The following is a 9277-nucleotide window of genomic DNA, read 5'->3' as shown; positions in this document are numbered from 1 at the left end:
ATTGGTGTTTGGTTTGAGTATGTTCTATGTAATACCAAATTTCATATGGTACATGCTGCATTTTTAACTGAAACACTCCTGCTTTTTTTGTGTTCAATACAATAAACTTTTTTCTTAAAGTGACAGAACTAGAATAGAGAGAGTATTGCAAAACAGAATAGAGAGAGTATTGCAAATAGAATGAGAGTATTGCATTATTTTTAGTTTACTCATCTGTTTTTAAATGCTGTTATGAATGGATATAAACAAATACAATGACAAAATTTTCTCCCCCATCCATGCTGTAAGGTTGCCTTTCTGTACATTCTCCTGTGACTTCTAATTAAAGTACACAGCTGCTGGCAGGTGTGTAATAGGAAATGTTAAATGTGTTGCTTAAATATTCATTCTTTCTTGTGTTAAAAATTGAATGGATTTGAAAATGCACTAGTGTGAAAATGCCATGCAAAATGTGTATTCTATAAAAGTCTTAATAGGCAATCCTCATTTTCCTTCAGGGGACAAAAGAAAATACTATTTGAAATGTTTAGTTTTACTTGCATGAAATATTGACTTCTGCTGAGAAGCAAGAAAAAACTGCTTCAAGTTTCAAAAATTTAAATCTCATCAATCTATTTGCTATCAGCCTGTGAATAGACCAACAAACTCTAATTGATGTGATGGACTCATAAAAGTATAATAATGAGTAATCACAGCTGTTTAACATCAAAGATTAATCCCTGAAATAACCAAATTAAACAGTATAGTTTGTTTACATCAGTTTGGCAAATATCTTTCATTAGTGTGTTTCTGAAACTCAGAATGAAGGCCAATTTAACTTCCATTAGGTTCTGTTTTGCTTGGGTCTCTAAATGTCTAAACGGTTGTACTGTATGGTCATGGAGAAATCTAGATGAAGGAAACCCTGCGTGGTTTTGTCTTGCTGGCTTTGTCTTGTCATAGACCAGGATCCCACTCTCCAGTACTCTACAGTTGTCTTTGCTGGCTGACTTGAATATGATGAAAGTGATGTGCTTGCAAAATTCTGCTGAGGTTCAACAGAACTCTGAATTAGGTGTTTTCTAGCTTTTCCAGCAAGTTTTAACTGTTTCTTGTCCATTTTCAAAAACTATTTCTAATTCCTGCAACTATTGTTTATATAGTATTCATATCTTCCTGGTAATTGTACCCTCCTTTTTAGAGAGCAATCCTCTTCTATGCCCAGACACTTGCTGTTTCAGTTTTAATTTTCTCCTCCCTACCTACTTTTCTTCATGGTTGTTTTTATGGTTGCCCTGAGTCATGAAACTTGAGATTTCATGATTTCTGCATTAAGTATTTGACAATTTATTGCTTTTTACAGAATTTATTAAATCACTTTTTTTTTTGTATTATTTTCCTCCCCCTGTGAGGAAGGACTAAGCAAAGAAAAGTAAAAGAGGGAATACTGATTTAGATATGAAAATGTTTGTGACTGCTCATGGAATAATAATTTGGACCCAGTCTATGACATACTCCCCCTTACCTCCCACTTTCCCCTGAAATCTCTTCTCTAATAATCCTCGGGAGTTTAGAGTGTGTAATAAGGAAGGTAGAAGCTAATTATTAGTTGTTTATGTGTACTACATTAAATTCTGAAATTTTAGACATTCTGTCATTAAGCTATTTTGCTGCTACCGAGGACTTTCAGGAGGTAGGATGGAATGGCAGGCACAGAAGGGGTCACATAAACAATTTTAAAACATTAGGAGAAACCATGACAGATGGTAACTTATCTCCAGTTCCATTACTGAACTATGTTTCTTACTGAGCTAAATTCTCACAATGAGTAATATGAGGTCCATGTGACTTGGCAGAGAAAATGTGTAGCAACAGAATGTGCAACATTAAATTGAAATAGCTATTGATAAAAACTTGTTTTCATGGGTATTACTATCTGATCAGGCTTCTTTTTTTGCAAGTCTGGAGACCAGCAGCTAACCGCTAAGATGAAAACACCCTCTCTGTATGCTTTACCTTGGTACTGCATGATAACTGATATTGCCTGAGCTTCTTCATGCAGAAAGCAAGGAGAATCATTTAATAACATGGATTCTAGAATCACTTCAGAGGTAGCAGGAACAGTACCTGATCCATTTCTAAGCAGCAGGGTCTGAGGAATAAATGGGAAGTTCTGGCTCTGGGGTCCAAAAATTTCCAGTTGGAATTGCTTTTCCTCTGCAACTTGGTGATTTCTTATCTGGATTCTTGGCACAATGGTTCACAGACACCCGCTGCTTGCTAAGGGACTTCTGCTCTTGGGTCTTTGTTATGTGCTTGCATCAGTGATTCTGAAAGGCCTGAGGACTTTTACTCATTGTCTTACCTTCAGCTTTGTTAATGATAAGGATTTTCTTTGTCTTTTGCCCCCATTTCTTAGCCTTTGTGAGCAGCAAAGTTTAAAAACTATAAGGCCACATGTACAAAGTATACAAAATGGATTTAAAATGTCCTTGTGAATAATCAAGGAATTCTGTGTAGCTATCTTAAAGAAACTCAAAAAAACCAGCAAACCAAATCTGCCATAACAATGCGTTTGCTCTTCATTGCACTTCATGTTTTTGACACTATACAAGATCGTGTTAACTGATGATCTATCATCATGCCATGCTTTAAATCATTAGTGGTTTTTGCTTGAAGACCTTTTGGAAGTCTGTGGTGGGGGGGGGACACAAGGGGACATGTTGTAAAAGAAAGTCAGATATAGAGCATGTGGCACACACCTCATTATAGTTTTTTGCAATGTTGTCCTTGAAATTACAATGTTAAATTAAGCTCATTAAGACCTGTTAATATGATTACAATCTGTGCTCAGATAATGGAAACTCCTTGTTCTTAGGAGACTTACATTGTATACATGGACAAAGTTTTTCAAATTTGTACCCTTTTTTCTTGTGTTTTTAGACATAGAAAACTCTACTCTTTCCACAAATCTTTGTTCATCAAATGTTCTGTAGACTTGTCTTGGTTTGAGAGACAAGTGTCCTCTAGGGAGGGGCAGAGCATGCCTCGGAAATGGAGAATTCAAATCTCCTCCCTCTAATTTATTCTAATTTAAAAAATTAAATGGGCTTTCAGGCAGAGGTATGGGGGTAGGAATAACAGTTCTTTACTGGTATGCATAACAAGGCAAACAAACAGCAACAACTACAGCATTAATAATAAACAGAACCAGGAACCTCGAAGGCTTTCTTTCACAAAGCCTGGGGCAGTTTGATCTCGGTGCCCCTGCAGGACTCCGGGAGGCCAAGCTGGAATGGTGGAAGGTCCCGGGCTGGTGGATGAGATCAGAAGCTCTGCAGTGGTAACTGGAATGGCAGAGATGTCCCAGTAGGGCAGGGGCAGTGTGAGGCCACAGAGTAGCAGAAAGCCTCAAAGCAGTGCTGAGGAAGCCACAACGGCAGGACAGGGCTGGCCCAGCAGGGCAGGAGGAGGCGAGCTCAGAGTTCTGGGGCACGCGAGCAGATGGTGGTCGATTTCCCAGGACGGGGTGGTGACAGTGAATTCCTCTCGCAGCAAGCAACAGCCTGGCCGTCCTACCTCCGAGAGGGAGATGCTGAGAGCAGGAGAGTGAAGCTCCCCCCAGCCCTGTCCTTTACCTGACCCAAAACTCGTGTTCTCTCCCTGCTCCGAGAGAACCTCCTAAAAAATCTCTAAGAAGTGTAGCCAGGTGATACAACTCATCCCCTTAGGTCCCTTTTTTCTGCTTAAGTACCTACAAGTACCCAATATCTAGTTTTCTAGCAACTTATGGGAAGAATTTTGTAAGTAAAAAAAGAACAAATCTAACCCTCAACAAGACTTCATCAGCAGAATGTTGGGGTGGGGTGGGGGGGGAAGTTGGAGGGGGATGGGACGTAGAAATAATTAAAAGGATAGTGTGTCAGTTGAGGAATCTGGGAAGATAAATTATATAATCTATATTCTGCATATTCTCTTTCTTTTTGTGAAAGAAATGGTTTCTGTTCTGTACTTTTTCATTACTTGTAGTGTACCATAAAGGTCTTTCTCCATTTGTGATCTCATTGAAATACTTTCTTGAGGCACAGATTTGGTCCAGGCTTTCATATGCATTAGTGACAGAAGGTCCAAATCACTCTCTGGTGCACTCTGCTTAGCTACCTTTCTGCCTACAGAATCTGGAATTTGAAATTATATGTTGCTATGGTCAGCTAAACTTGTGCTTTTCAAATTTTCTGCAATATTTCCAGGAGATACCTGCAAAGGCTTAGGTCAAGCATTTAAACATTCATTCTTTTTTACTTTATCAGGACACTTAATTGTCCTGAGTTCAACCTGGACAGTGAGAGAGTGGAAAATAGGGTTGTAAACTGCTCTTGTCCATGTTTTTGCCACGGGATGTGGAATATACAAGTAGAGATCTGAAAACAAGCTCAAATGCGCAAAAATTCATGTTAAGTGCTGACTGTCCACTTTTCATATAGACCAAGAGGTCTACATTTATTTTAAAAGTGTTGCATAATACAGAGTGTATAATCACCTTGCAAAACATAATTTAGTTAGAAGTTAAATTTGGGATGACTGGTTTTGATTACAGAGATGTAGGAAGTTGGACTGTTCTGAGTCCATTACAAAAAACTATACTAGCTGTGAGTCTGAGCCTCATGTGTTTTTAGTCCTGATGAGAGGACTAATATATAAATTAATAGCCTAGGAGGTTAATGATTTATTTAAACCTCAAGGTTCGAATGTGGAGAATACTTTGTGAAAAAGGCTCTCATCAAGGCTCTTATAAGGGTCCATAAACCACATTAGAAATTAAAACAAACCAAACCAAACAGACAGTAGTGGAGAGATGAATCCTTACTAACACCAACTAACAGGACTATTTTATATTCATCTCAATGATGTTGAAACACTTTGTTCATTGATTTTTTAAAATAACTCTTGAGCAGGTATGTGGATGGGGAGGGAAGTGAAGTGTTGCAAATTCTTACCAATTTCAGACACAATCTTGGTGGCAACTGAGTCCTGTAGTTCTGAGCTTATAAGGAGTGGAGGACACCTGGCAAAAAAAAAGTGGATGTATAATGCCCATGCTGAATCTTTCATATTTTATGTACTTCTGAAATGCTGCTATTTCTAACAAGAAGAATTTGGTCTTGTTTCTAATTTACCTCTATACTGCACAGGGAAGTCTGATGGAACTCTGAGCTGGAAAGAATTCCTGTTTTTTCAGCTGAAGCTGTGAAAGTAGTCATTATTGCAGAAAATACGTAGTGTGTAATGAATTAGATATGGATATACTTCTGTTAAATGTGTTTATCTGGGTTTCCTTTTTTTTATTTTTGGCTTTTTATAAAGATCAGTATCTCTAAAGATTATATTCTAGACAACTCACTATATGATGCACTAAATTATATCAAATTTAGTATAGAACTGAAAAAAGATTGAATTATTATTAAATTGTCTTTCACCTGGATTCTTTTTGGGCTTTAGCATGGAAATTAGAAGCAGGGTAGCAATAGGATTGAGTAACAGATGCTTGCAGAGTCTGACAGATTTAATTGAAATAGATTTAAAAATGAAGGCATTGAAGAAAAGTAAATAGCTCAAGAGAAATTTTTTGAAACACTTCATTAGCAGTGGCCTTTTACCTAAAAGGTAAGGAAATACGTACATATTTCCTTGAAATATTAAAAAAAACTTGAGTGAAAGTTAAAATGCAATTTCTTAATTAACTGGAGTTAAATTCAAAACTGCCGTTTAACATCATATAATTTAATTGATATGTTGAATAGTCAGGAAAAAGGTGTGCATGGAAGTCACTTTTCTTCCAATGCTCAGGATGCAAACTTTGAAGATTCCAATGTGATATTGGTTAAGTGTAGGCAAAACTGATTCTGATGTGTGTATTCATACTGGGTTGACTCAGCATGAAGGGCATTGTTCAGATACTGTTCGACCAAAGAGATCACTTTGTTAGCTCAGGATTTGAATAAGAAAAATTTGCCTGAAATATGTAAAATTTTGTGTTACAGTGTTTCTCTGCAGTATTTATATTTGTATGAAGTAATGTAGTGCTTTGAAGTGTCTTAATAAAGGATATATAAAATCTTTTCTAAGATTTTGTGCTTGGTAGTACAGAGTATTTTGAGTGTCGTGGACTTATTTATGTTGTGTAGTCAGCAATTAGGTGCCCTGAGCCTGTTGCTTTCTTATTAGTTATGTGTGGCCACTGAGTTCCTGGGCAAACCATCCTTAGGAAATTTTCATTTATGAGAAGAGTTGTGGTTTTATTTTCAGCATGGTCTGAATGAATTTAGCTGCATGGGTCCCATTAATGTTAATAAGTGTTGTGCATCTAAATGACTGCATTTTACTGAAAATTTACCTCTTAGTATGCTTAGAGTAGAACAGGATATATTTGAAAGCATCCTTCCTTGAAATAACCTGAAAATCTAGTGAATGTGGGGGTAATGGGTAGGCATTCAGAACTACAAATGAAAAAGGAACTGTAAGGAGCCACAGAAAAAAAAACTAACCAAAAAAACCCCAAAAAACCACCAAGAAATGCAAAGGAGATCTAACAGCTGTAAAGTCAAACAGAACATGTTGGAAGCAAACAAGGACTTTAAAAGCTTAGCAAACCAGATTACAGAAGAATCACAAAACTACATTTAATAGAGCTGACTATTAAACTGTAGCATTGTGTCTCAAATCACCTCCTAAACCCCAGAAATATCTTCTGTAGATGCTGATAGTTTCTCGGGTTGGTTTTCCTGAGATATATTAAGAATCTTTTTTCCTTTGAATGCCCATGCCAGAAGCAGAAGAAAAAGTTGGAGTTTGCCAGCTCAGGTTTCTCAAGATTTTTTGTTATTTCTTATCTCTCAGTTCTTCCAGCGTCTTGCCAAGGTCCTTGCTGCGGCAAGAGCACAAGGCAACTCCTCCCTGGTCAGGAGGGCTTGGACCTTTTGTAGCCTTTCTCTGACCCACCCATCAGCCACAACGCATTTTTTATTTACAGTTGATTACCAATACCTACTACCTATGTTAGACATGTTACTTCTATTCTAAACCAATCCCTTGTGAACCACCACAGCAGAAGATGAAGGACGAGAACAAGAAGGAAGAAGGACAGGGCCACACTCTGACTCGTCCTTCTTGCCTTCCCTGACTCCATTCTTAAAACCCCAAATTCCACATTTGCACCCTGTGATAAACTAACTACTATTTATATCAAACTCTTGGAGTCTGTAGTTCTTCATGCAATGTTGGTAATTTTTTCCATTGCCTGAGATCAAAGACAGTGTTGTTTTGGGCTCTGTGCCAGGGTCCCAGACGCCCCTGCCAGGGTCCCAGACCCTCCTGCCAGGGTCTCGGATCATCCAGGGCAGCCAAATAGATGGCCTGGACTCTGACAATAGTTGTCGATCATGGTATGTCGAAATTTATGCAGGTACTTCTATGCTTTCACCCCAAAGTAAATCTTAGGACATCAGATTGATCTTCTTGAATTTTCATGTTGGGACATCTAAATCTATACTTTCTTTTTTTCTTGACACAGAGATCTTGCATTTGACTATGTCATCCTGCTGCAATGCTCACAATTGATGCCTTATAAACTTTGCAGTATAGTCTTGCAATGACCTGATCTCTCAGTAAACTGACATGTCTAATCTCTCTGACCTGTGGGGGAAGAGATGAAGAAAGAGGAAAGCATGCTATCTTTATTTCCTCACATTTTCACAGTGGGGTGATGCTTTTGATCATCTGCCCAAGATGGAGTAGAGATTCTATAGCATAGAGCAGGCTTTGACCTGGCAGAACTGAACAGTTGAAGAGCTGCCAAATGAGAAGCAAATTGCCAAGAGGTTTATGGGAACAATTTTCTCAGCTAGGTTAACCTTTAAAAAAAGCCACACATTATACTAATTTTCTCTGAGTAACTGGTATGTAAGATTATAATCAGAATGATTTGATGGATAAAACCCCTCCCTCATTAATATTTGATAACTAGTATTCCAAGAAAAAAAAGCTTAATTTTGTTGAACATATTGAAATATTCCTAAAGATAGAAATTTTTAGGTACATGGTGAATTACTGTATGCGCTCATGGTTTTAATTGTGCTGCTGCTAATCAAAGCTGCTGTGTAACAATCTTTAAGCTACTATGGGTGCCCAGTATTGCTGTAGTGCTGCACCACATTCTGTTAAGTACCTTCTTTAAAATAAAATAAAATAGCCCAGAATATTCTTGGTGACCTGTATTTGTTTGAATTAATTTATTTGACATTTTCAGTTTGCAACTCAAGAAAAATGTTCTGGGATCTCATTAAGAAGTTGTGACAATTGCTTTGTCATCTGTCTATTGTTTCTGGTGGATGAACGCTAATACAATTTTAACTCTCCCCTTTAGATCTATTCTTCCTCTTCCTTCCTCCCTTGTCATCTGTATACTTGTATTTATAGATGAGTAAAGCTTCTATGAGTGACAGAATTATCTTATGAATAAAAAATACACACAATTCTGTGGTTTACGAGGTGGAGTTAGGTACTTCAAAGATTATGTTACATACTTTCCTTCTGCGAATGTACTAGGCTGGTACTAGAAGGTTACTTACTTCACAGCCGGGATGGGGGAAGTTTTGGTGCTGATTTGTCTGATCTCTGTTGTGGCTTAGATTCAGAATTTTACCTAAAATGCAAAATATTAGTCTGGGGACAAATTTAAATAAAATGCATTAAAAAAAAAAAAAAAAAAAAAAAAAAAAAAAAAGGTAATAAATCATTGCAGAGACTCGAGTGAATGCTGTTTCTGTAAAGATTAATTTACCCTGGAAAAATATCAGGCTAGAATTTTTGAACATTCCAGACTTGGTGAAATTTCTTTTTTTTTTTTTTTCTATTTTCTCTATTTTTTAGGTATCTTAAGCACTTTTTGTTCGGAAACTAAGCAATAGCTTTCCTGTCTAAGTGTCTTGTCTCTGAGTTGCACATAAGGTTTGTCTGAAGACTGTAATATATCTGTTATATACACTGTATTGTTCAATCATCTATATAGGGGATTAAATTTCCTCCTGAAATACTTTATACACTGAAGCATGTAGATTCATTACCGTTTTATTTATTGTAGATGACTTAGTCAACAGTATATGCTATTTTTATTCATGAATGTTAAATCATTTTTGTATTTTACAATTTTCAGTAATATCTGATGGTATCAAGGACCACAAATTATTTATATGTTATATTGTCATAATCCACAATTTATGCATTTTGAGTGTGTAGCCTT

General features: G+C 37.0%; 1 long non-coding RNA gene across 1 annotated transcript; it reads right to left on the bottom strand.

Annotated features, from left to right (window-relative positions):
- Positions 1-3120: 3120 nt before the first annotated feature.
- On the bottom strand, positions 3121-8703 carry LOC134564031 (uncharacterized). The gene is made up of 3 exons (XR_010083455.1): positions 8607-8703; positions 4977-5044; positions 3121-3326 (listed from the first exon to the last, which is right to left on the bottom strand). It is a non-coding gene; the product is annotated as an uncharacterized LOC134564031 (long non-coding RNA).
- Between the last annotated feature and the right edge of the window lie 574 nt (positions 8704-9277).

This window comes from Prinia subflava, chromosome Z (genome assembly GCF_021018805.1).
Source record: "Prinia subflava isolate CZ2003 ecotype Zambia chromosome Z, Cam_Psub_1.2, whole genome shotgun sequence".
Taxonomy (NCBI): domain Eukaryota; kingdom Metazoa; phylum Chordata; class Aves; order Passeriformes; family Cisticolidae; genus Prinia; species Prinia subflava.
Note: the sequence above shows the minus strand (reverse complement) of the source record. Positions and strands in the feature narration are given on the sequence as shown.